We start from the raw sequence: 11,032 nt of genomic DNA, 5'->3' as shown, positions 1-11,032 counted from the left end.
GGGGCATACTACTCGGGTATCTGGGTGGATCCGGATTTGATGTTTATTTTGATAACGACCCGTTTTTAGCCAAAAGCGATGCTCCTGTAGGGAGGCTTGCTCCTGGGCCTGTTTTAACTTTGGTTCTGTTATGGTGCACGGAAGGTCTACTGCAGCAGCTTGTAGTTGTGGCTGTTGATTGAGAGCCACTTCTTTTGCAATTTTATCAGCAAATCTATTACTGCAGGAGACTTAATCGTCTGCATAGTATATGCTTCACACTTTAAAACGGCTATCTTTCTGGGCATCTGAACAGCATCTAGTAAATTTTAAGCAATTTAGCATGTTTAATAGGTTGGCTGGAGGAAGTTATGAATTCCCTGTTTTTCCATAATTGGCCAAAATCATCTACTACCCAGAAAGCATATCGAGAATCAGTATAAATATTGACCATTTTGCTTTTAGCTAGAATACATGTTTGAGTAAGGGCATACAACTCGGCTGCTTGAGCAGACGTTCCCGAAGGCAGAGCAAAAGCTTCCACTATCTTGAATGGAGTTACCATTGCATAGCCGGCCAGGAGGGACGTATCATTTGGTCAGTTTGATGACCCATCGGTGAAAAAGATAATGTCCGGATTTTCTAGTGGGTGATTCAATAAATCAGGTCGAGGGGTTGTGGTGGCTTCAACCAATTGTAACCAGTCATGATCAAATAGATGTTCTGCTTCTGAGGTCGCGGACAAGAGCGTAGCAGAGTTGACAGCTGGTTCTCGCTTGTAGGTATAGTTGGTTTTAACTTTTCCATTGAGATTCTATGCCCTCTCTGTGATAATAACAAAAGGGTATCCTGTAGACAAACTAGCCCTCATTCTGAGGCTATCAATAATTCGTCCGGCTATTGAGGGAATGTTGAGCCTGCAGACACCCGGCACTCGTCCATGTCTTTTTTAGCTGCCGCAGCATACACTGCTGAGCTTTCCGTATAGCCTTGTGGCAAAGTGTCCAAGTGTACTGTTAATTCGATATATAAAAGCAAATAGATATCGACTGTCCTGGTGCAATGGTATGGAGAAAAAGGCTGAGCATAAGTCTACGACGGAGAAAGTATCTGCTGTTGGTGGTATAGATAACAAAATGACTTTTGTGTCAGGCACCAATGGAGCAAGAGGGATGACTATTTTATTGATGGCTCTAGGATCTTGCACAAACCGCCACTCGTTGGGTCTTCCTACTTTTGGAATGGGGAGTATAGGGATATTACAGGGGCTTTGGTGTTCTCTTCAACACCCCTTGCCGTAATAGTGCATTGATCACTCCCTCTATCCCTTTTTCTTCTTCCGGCACCTACCTTTATTGTTTTAAGCAGGGATGGGCAACATTCGTCTGTAACTGCACCCTATGCGCTGTGGCAGAATGTACTTTTCCTACATGATGTTTTAATGTTGGGCCCGAAGATGTGCCAGTACCTGGGCCAGGAAGGAAGGGAGCAAATGGTGGTTCTTTCGGGGCGGCTGTTGACTTTCAAATATAGCGGACCATTGCTCCTCTTTCCAGGTCACTCGACCCTCCTGTTTACGATAAAATTCTATCAGGCAAGTTTTTCCGTCTATTTGAATATAACCCTCGTGGGCTACTTTTTTTGCCTTTGGCATCTTTGATCAGTTCTGCTACTTGTTTTGCCTTAGCGGGATGTCTTACGGCCAATGATAAAATGGGGTTCTGAAGTTAAACCCATCTTAAAGAGGTCCCTCTGACTGTGGGTTAATTGTACTAACATTACTAATCCCACAACACCGAAAAATAAATAGGGAATGTCTTGCAATGAGGTCTGCTTTCCCAAGTGACATTTCTCTTGTTCCTTTTATGCTTGCTCATCCTCACGAGCATACCAAGGCGTACAATGAGTCACTATATTCTCTTGACTGGACTCTATCATGTGTTTTAACAGTTGTGTCCAAGGGTCATTAACCTTTTGTAGGATTCCCTGCAGTTTCTTAACAGTTTTACTATAAGGTTTAACGTTAGCTGCCAATACAATACAGGCACAGACTGATCAGGTGTAAATTTAGCAACTATTGAGTTTGTATTTGAGGTAGTTCCATAAACATTCCCTCATTAGTGCAGTGAATTACCACTCCTAATTTGCAGAGCGTCCGTCTGCCTAATATGGGAAGGGGCGCTGTTTTTGAAATAAACATAGTATCTACCAAAGGGACATTGTCAATTTCCATGTTTGTTAGGCTTTTGATCTTTGGGGGCCATGAACAGTCCTTCTCGGTCCATATTTACCAAGGAGGTAATTACTACTGTCCATGGCTGTGTTTGCCAGGTGAGATTAATCAATTATTTCTTTGACAATTTAGAACAGATCAACTGTCTGCTGAAATGCTTAATTTTCCGACAGAACCTTAAGGGGGCGGAGAGTGAGCCGTGAACTTGGAATGCTACTTGCGTCTCTTCACATAATATAAAAATTTATATTGTTCAATTATTTTTATCCCGTTTGACTTTTTTCTTTTAAACTGATTTCAATTTCCGATGTTTCACTGCTTTAGAGAAATCTCACAAGTTTTTTTTTTAGGTTTTTATTTTAACTCAAATCGCTTAAACTATGATCTCGAAATCACAATATCAGATGACACACAAATATCACCACACTTAGCACTTCAGTGCTTTGAAGAGCTGGGGGAGAAATATGGATGGACAGAGAGAGAGAGAGAGAGGGGTTTAGGTACAGGTGCAGGACTTTGCAAGGAAAGTGTTCCTCTCAAGTAGCAATGATAATTACTTAATGGGTTATTCAGGGGTTGCTTTAGGCAGGCCCCCAGCAGCTTGTCTGAGTTCTGTACATTCAGATTCTGCAGGCTTCTGCTTACTGTGGTTTTTAAAGTGCCCAATTCTTTAATTTATGATATCCAATTTAATTGGCCTTAAAACTAGGCCCTGATTATATTACTACATTTCCTCCTCTTGATCCAGTGAGCGTCAGCGAACCGGATCACACAATCCTTACCAAACCATCTCAACGGGCAAGTCCTCTGAATCCGAGGACTTTCATCCCTAACCCACATAATAACATTAAATTTTAATGAAGTAAAATTATTAAATAAACAATAAAGAAACATATATATCAAATATCAAGGTTTACAGTGCAAAACAATAAATAGTACAAAATGACAAGTGACACTATACATATTGTAATATAGACGGGGTGTATCAAGGTTCTTGACTGTAGAGTCTTTCCCAACCTCTGATGGTCCTTTCCGAGTCCAGGTGTTGTAGGAATTCCTTCTTCCATCGGGCGAATTCGGACGGTGGGATATGCTGCCGTAAGTAGGAGTCCTGTAACAGCCAGGCGTGACAGAATGCGGTTCTGGGGAAATCAAGGTAGCACCTGTTAATTCTTATTAATGTCGGATTCCCCTTCTTTTACTAGAATGTCGTATGACCCTTTTGTTTTGTTTTTTCTCTCTGAAAGAAATAAGTAAATTAATAATAAAGGCCCAATAGTCATATGAAGGGTTGGTCGGTAATCAGTACCATTACATTCTTCATCCCACAATCAAACTGTGGTGGGTCGGGAGATCATAGAAACAATACAATGTGGACGGATAAAAACCCTTTCCAATTGGGTGGTGCATGGAGTGGACGGATAAAGCTATTTACAACTTGGACCACGCTGTCCTGAATCTTCCTCTGCGGAGGGAACCTACAGGGGCAGGCTTTGGTTGCTGGGTATCCATTACATTACCACCTCTGCTGGTCAGCGCCAGGTCAGGCGGTTATGAGGGTCTCTGCACCAGGGACGCCCTTTCGGGTGACCTTTTCGGGTTTCCCCGGAGTCCTTTTTGGTCGAGGTCCCCTCAGACGAGGCCTTCTTCCTGACGTCCGGTGAATCGGAGCTGGGACCGGGTGGGCCGGAATCGATTCCAGAGGTATAGGATGAAGGTTCGATTCCTGGAGTTCAGGGCATGGGTTAAGCAGTTCTGCGGCTCGAAGATCCTCTCGAGTGTGATGTGGTGTTGGTTGAAGTTCTGCTGCGAGCCAAATGCCTTCATCTTGATATGATATCATCCAGCTTTCTTGGGGCCCACCAATAACTTGTATACAGAGGGTTTTGCCTCACCTGTCACCGGATAGGGTCCAGTGTATTTGGGAGATAGGAAGATACCTGGATGGAAAACTCGGAGCATTACCTTTTACCCGACCTCGTACTCAACGGGATTTACTTTCCTGTTGAAGTAGGCCTTGCTCTGTTGTTTCCGTTTGCCCACCTTTATCGCTGCGGCCTGTTGTGCTGCCTGTAAGTTTTGTGTAATCCCTTTGACAGCATTGTCATGGGTGAGTACCGTGACTTCGGGCCCTGATCAATCTAACCCCAATAGAGGTTTAATATCCCGCAATGGTCGCCCGGTCATTAAGACGTGGAAAGTGAAACCGGTGGAACTAGACATAGTGTTCCTCACTATCGTGAGTGCAAAGGGCAGGACTTTATACCAGAAATGGTTGTCGGTCTGCTGAACGGTCTTGTGGGTCATGTCTTTCAGAGTGCGGTTCATTCTCTCTACGAGACCACTGAATTGGGGGCGGTATGCTATGTGGAATCGCTGTTTAACTCCAAACCGTCGCATCACCCGCTGCATTACCTGGGCTGTGAAGTGAGTGCCCTGGTCGGAGTCAATGCTGCGGGGCAGAACCCACCGAGTGAATATGTGTTGCACTAGGATGTCAGCCGTGATCTTGGCAGCATTAGTGTGGCTTGGAAAAGCCTCCACCCACTTGCTAAAGGTATTCACGACAACCAGAATGTACTTGTACTCCCCTTATCCGGGTGATAGAGGACTGATGTAGTCGATTTGGAGGTTTGTCCAGGGTCTCTCTGCTGGGCGGATGTGCCTGAGTTCTGCCTTTTGGGCATATTTATCCGGGTTGTTTTGGGCGCAGATTATACAATTGTCACCATAATGTCACACATCTTTTTCCTGCGCTGGCCACTAGCACAATCCTAGGATTCGTTCGCTTGTGGCCCCCGCTCCATAATGGCCCTGAACATCGGGGGCAGCACGGTAGCATTGTGGTTAGCACAATTGCTTCACAGCACCAGGGTCCCAGGTTTGATTCCCAGCTTGGGTCACTGTCTGTGTGGAATCTGCACGTTCTCCCCGTGTGTGCGTGGGTTTCCTCCGGGTGCTCCGGTTTCCTTCCACAGTCCAAAGATGTGCAGGTTAGGTGAGTTGGCCATGCTAAAATTGTCCTTAGTGTCCAAAATTGCCCTCAGTGATGGGTGGGGTTACTGGGTTATGGGGATAAGGTGGAGGTGTGGACCTTGTTCCTTACAAGAGCCGGTGCAGACTCGATGGGCCGAATGGCCTCCTTCTGCACTGTAAATTCTATGATCTATGATCGTGATTTTGGAAATAATTTGATTTTGGTCTCTGGTCGGAACCACATATCTGCCATCCTTGAGGACTAGCCCGTCCCGGACGGTGATAGTGCTCCGCCATTTATCAAAGGGGACAGGATATAACCCTTCCTGAATCTGTTTCAGGTCCTGGTCACTGCTTTGGGCCTGTTTCAGGTCTTCGGCCTTGGTCTGATTGGCATTACAGCTTCAATGTGTTCAGTGACGGGTGGTTACCAAAATTCTCCCTCCCGGGCACCTTGTTTGGCTAATCCATCCGCTCTTACATTCCCAAGTGGGGTGGTGCGGTGGTGGACCTTGACTTTTACTATTCCATACTATCTGCCTTGGGAGATCTGGAAAATGAATCTCAATCGTGGGGCTGATGGCAGAGGCTTTCCATCCGCCGGGATAAATCCCCTTGCTGCCCATAGCGACATAAAATCCATTAAACTGTGGCAGACATACATACTATCTGAATGTATGTCTTCTGGCGTGGGAAACAGATTAGGGCGGCTGGCTACGTAAGCTATTGCTGCTAACTCTACAGCCTGGACACTCATGTGTGCAGGAAGCTTTAGGGCTATCTCCCTCAGGGGTTTGCCTTTGTGGTCTTCCACATAGATGCCACGTTCCGTTTTCCTGTTTCCGTCCTCCACCATGAAAGATCCATCAACATAAATCCTTAAGCTATTGTGAGTCTGTCTGGCTCCCCTGCTTTCTCCCCCCATTTGTTTAGGCAGAAATGGCCCCTTGGGGTCATTTACTGTGGGAATCCGGCATTTGTGAGGCTCCCCCCACTATACGCTATGTTGTTTGCCAGGAAGGTGGAGGTGCGGGTATGTTTTTTGGGGACGCTATATGCAGTCGAGGTCTCGGGATGTGTTTAGAGTAGTGCAGGATCCCCCTGTGTCCCAAAGGAACTCAATGAGGCGGCCTCCAACCTCTCCTTGTACAAGGGGTCTCCTTACACTATCCCATTTGGTCTTACACACCCAAGTTGGTGAGGCCGGGCACCGTCATGCTTCGGGTCCATGTTCTAATTAGAGGTATAGGTTAAAGGGGGCGTTGGAGTTTTCTGGCGGGGTTATGGTGGCTTGTCGGGCCAATCCTTCGAGGGGCATTGGTCGGGGTTCACCACTGGGGAACGGCTGAGATGGGTCGTGTGGGATAGTTGGCTGGTGCCCTACAGTTCCGAGCAAAATGGTTGGGTTGCCCACAGTTGTAACACTGCATTTGTGGTTGTGGGCCTCTGGATTCGGCTCTGTACGGTTCCCTGCTTCGGGAGTTGGGCATATGTCCTCTGTGGGTTTGTAGTTCCCTGATTCTGCGATCATAAGGGGTATATGGTGGCAGGTGGTTGGGGTTTGCTGGTCCCCTGATTCTACCTCCCCCCTCGTTTCGCCACGTCAGGCTGGGATTTGAGTTGGAGCAGATGGGATTCATTTTTAATTTAGGGGTGTTCATCTGTTTGACGTCCCACTCCCAAGCACGAGCCATTTTCCGGATGGCCCAGGCCTCATTGTGCGTATCGTCTTCAGGGTCATAATTCTCGCATGCTTTGCGACTGGTGTGCATGGCATGGCTATCAGGGTACGGATCCATGCGGATCGGTGATGTAGGTCTAATTGGGCTCTGTTTAGTGGATGGAAACCCCCAATAAACTGGTACAACAGCCGACCAACGAATGCTGTCGGGTGTTCCCCTTGCTTTTGCTGACAATTGTTGAGGTCGTTCCCTGGGCCGTCTCTATCGTATCCTATGGCGGTCAGAACAGCCGCCTTCATTTGAGGCAAGGATCCCCCTGCTACATTTTGGGGGTTGGGTAGGGCAGAGTGGATTTTGGAATTTAGGCATAGGAGGATGACCTCCTCTGCCTCGTCTAGCCTGTTTAGGATACAGTATTGGGCGATGTTCTCTAAAAGAGCGTTTGGGTCCTGATGGGTTCAAACACCCCGATCGCTTTTGCAATGTCAGTGAGCTGGGTCACAGTGTAGGGCGTTATGTAGGTGACATTGAAGTTCTGTCTGTCCTGTCTGCGGGTGGTGACTGGATTCATAGGAATGGGGGTCGGTTCCGGGGCCTGTTCAGGAGGTGCGGTTGGTTCTACCTCTTGGAACAGGGAAGAGGTCCCCAGTCGGCGTGGGGCTTGCCGTCGCGTAGTCAGAGGCATCCTTTTCTAGTTCCTGCCATTCTACCCCTGGGTCACTGTCCCCGGAATTTATGGTGAAGGTACACATTACTCCTCTTTTAACTGCTAATTCGGACTGTAATCTGCCTATCTCGCGCAAGCATTTGGTATGGTCCGAAGCGCGGGTCCCGTTTTCTTTCCCTGTTAGGTATAAGATTTTTACCGTAGCCTGCAGGTCGCTGCATTTTAATTTCAGTTTCTCTAATTGGGTGACAGCAGCATCTTTCTCACCGATAGCGCGCTGTGAATTTTGATATGCCTTGTCATACTGGGCCTGGAATTGACTCATATGTATGAGGTTGACACGGTTCCTCTCGTCTCTCATTGCTACCTCGGCTTCTAGCTGGTGGATGTGCGCAGTGGTGCCCACTATGTCCTGCTGTATCCTTATTATTTGGCTATCCTTGTCTTCTTTAATTCGATTACATTTATGGCAAACGACCACAACAGCGGCCATCACCAGCAACAACGCAAAAGAAGGAAGGAAAAGCAGAGCCAGAGTATGACTCCAGCAATATTCTCCTTCGGATCCCAGATCCGGTTTTGGGGTTTCGCCCCACTGTACCCACTTGGGCCATTTACTGTTTTTATAGGCATGGAAGACATCCTCCCACTCGGCATGACTGGCCATCTCTATTCTGCGAGGATTTGGTGGGGGTGGAGTGAGAAAACAATTGGGATAGGGGTCCAGTTTACACTAAATTCCCTCCCACAGAGTTCTTTCAATCTCGCAACTATCCTAGATATTTTCTAAAGTTTGTACTCCTCACGTTCCAGACTCCTGGGACGCGATTCTCCGACCCCCCCTCCCGGAGAATTGGCGGGGGGCCGTGCGAATTGCGCCATGCCGCCCCGATGCCAGGACACCATTCTCCTACCCGTAAAGAAACCAGCGGGCGCGCATGGTGCCGGGCCGCATGGAGAATCGACACAAACGGCCATAGCAGCGATCCTCCGGTGGCGCCGTGATTCTCCGGCCCAGATGGGCTGAGCAGCCATCCGAAAAAATCCGAATCCCGCCAGCGCCGTTCTAACATGCTCTGGGCCGGCGAGACCCCGGGGTTGAAGAGTCCGGGGGCAGCCTGTGGGGGGTGGCGGGTAGGGGGGTCCAACTGGGGAGGTCGTCCGTAGTGGCCTGGACCGTGATTGGGGCCCACCGATCGACGGGCCTGCCTCTCTGACTATGGACCACTTTTCTTCTGCGCCGGCTCCTGGACCCCTGAGCCATTTGGCGTTGGGGCCGACGCGGGGTTGACGGTCAGTGCGCATGCACTAGTTGGGTCAATGCCGGGACCAGCAGCTGGAGTGGCATGGGCCGCTCCAGCGCTGTGCTGGCCCCCCTGGACCCGAGAATCGGGTCTCGGAACCGGTGCCGGAGTAAAGTACTCCCGTTTTGGCGCCGGCACTCTGGCGCCGGACCAGTGAATTGCAGCCCCGGTTTATGGCCCAATCAGCTGGTCGAATCTGTATTAGTCCTTCACTCACTTAAGACTGGCCGTTACGTGGGACAATCTGTCCTCTTAATTCAGGCTCAGACGGAGTGTTGGAGAATACTGGGTTGAAGGTTCAACGTCGGAGCAATGTATCACTTCTTATCGAAGGACCATTTGATGTGCCAAAATGCTGTATCTGTCCAATTCAGACACTTCAACCAGCTTATCATAGAATTTACAGTGTAGAAGGAGGCCATTCGGCCCATCTAGTCTGCACCGGCTCTTGGAAAGAGCACACTTCCCAAGGTCAAGCTCTTTAATTAAAGTTTACCCAGGTGTCTTTATTTATGAGTAGAACAAAGTAGGACACAGATATAATACAACAGACTTTTAAAAATATAGTTAACCCATAAATTACCCACTATACATACAAAAAACACCCAAGATTCGACTGTACTACCCGCAATGGTGATTTGGTAAGCTGCAGATCCGATCCCCGAGTCCCTCTGGTTCCTCTTTGTAAAAGTGATTCTTGCTGGCTGTTGCTTGCTTGCTTCCGTCTGGTCTGGTCAATATATATTTTTAAATAGTTGTGCTTCCTGTATTTTTCTCCCTTGGCAATTTTCTTGCTCAATAATCTTTCATCAGCTAATTGCGTTTGTATTAATATAATCAGGGCCTAGTTGTAAGGCCAATTAAATTGGATATCTTAAATTAAAGAATTGGGCACTTTAAAAACCCCAGTCTGCAAAAGCCTGCAGAATTATCCCCCGCAAAAATAACCCACCCTGCTCAGATCAAGCCTCACCTGCAGACCTGCGCAGTTTTAGAAAGAAATTCCTCAACGGTAGCATGGTGGTTAGCATAAATGCTTCACAGCTCCAGGGTCCCAGGTTTGATTCCCGGCTGGGTCACTGTCTGTGTGGAGTCTGCACGTCCTCCCCGTGTGTGCGTGGGTTTCCTCCGGGTGCTCCGGTTTCCTCCCACAGTCCAAAGATGTGCGGGTTAGGTGGATTGGCCATGCTAAATTGCCCGTAGTGTCCTAATAGTAAGGTTAAAGGGGGGGGGGGGGGGGGGAGTTGTGTTACGGGTATAGGGTGGATACGTGGGTTTGAGTAGGGTGATCATGGCTCGGCACAACATCGAGGGCCGAAGGGCCTGTTCTGTGCTGTACTGTTCTATGTTCTATGTTCTAACTGTAAAGAACGCTTACCTGGTGAGCTCAGATGGTTACAACTGTTCACATACCCTTGTTATAAAACATTTACTCACTGATCAGATAAGAATTTCTGTTTGCCCCATGACCTACTCTGCAATTTGCATATTGAAATGAAGGATGTGACTCTCACTAAAGGTGGAATGTCTTTTTGTTTCCAAAACATTCTCTGAAAACTGCAGTAAAAAGTTCAGGCAGTTATTTCTAAGAGTACTGGCTATTTATTATGTGGAGGTGCCAGCGTTGGACTGGGGTGAGCACAATAAGAAGTCTTACAACACCAGGTTAAAGTCCAACAGGTTCACCTGGGGAAGGAGCAGCGCTCCGAAAGCTAGTGACTCGAAACAAACCTGTTGGACTTTAACCTGATGTTGTAAGACTTCTTATTGTGACTATTTATTGGCAACGCACTTTAAAGTATTCTCACATTTATACGCAGAAAACCTTTTAAAGGTAACCAAGCAACAAATGCCTGACAAATGAAAAATTGGAAATCTGCTCCAAAATAATGATGGTTTAACACCGATCCTATTTTTAAAAAAAGCAGAAATAAGTGGGGGATCTGAGAATCATAGAATCCCTACAGTGCAGAAAAGGGGCCATTCGGCCCATCAAGTCTACAGAGACCCTTTGAAAGAACACGCTACCTAGTCCCACTCCCCCGCCCTATCCCAATAATCCCTTAACTTAACCTGCACATCTTTGGGCTGTGGGAGAAAACCAGAGCACCTGGAAGAAACACACACAGACACGGGGAGAAAGTGCGAATGCCACACAGACAGCCACCCAAGGTTGGAATTGAACCCGGGT

The sequence above is a fragment of the Scyliorhinus canicula genome, chromosome 2, assembly GCF_902713615.1.
Source record: "Scyliorhinus canicula chromosome 2, sScyCan1.1, whole genome shotgun sequence".
In the NCBI taxonomy this organism is placed as follows: Eukaryota; Metazoa; Chordata; class Chondrichthyes; order Carcharhiniformes; family Scyliorhinidae; genus Scyliorhinus; species Scyliorhinus canicula.
This window is presented reverse-complemented; position numbering follows the sequence as displayed.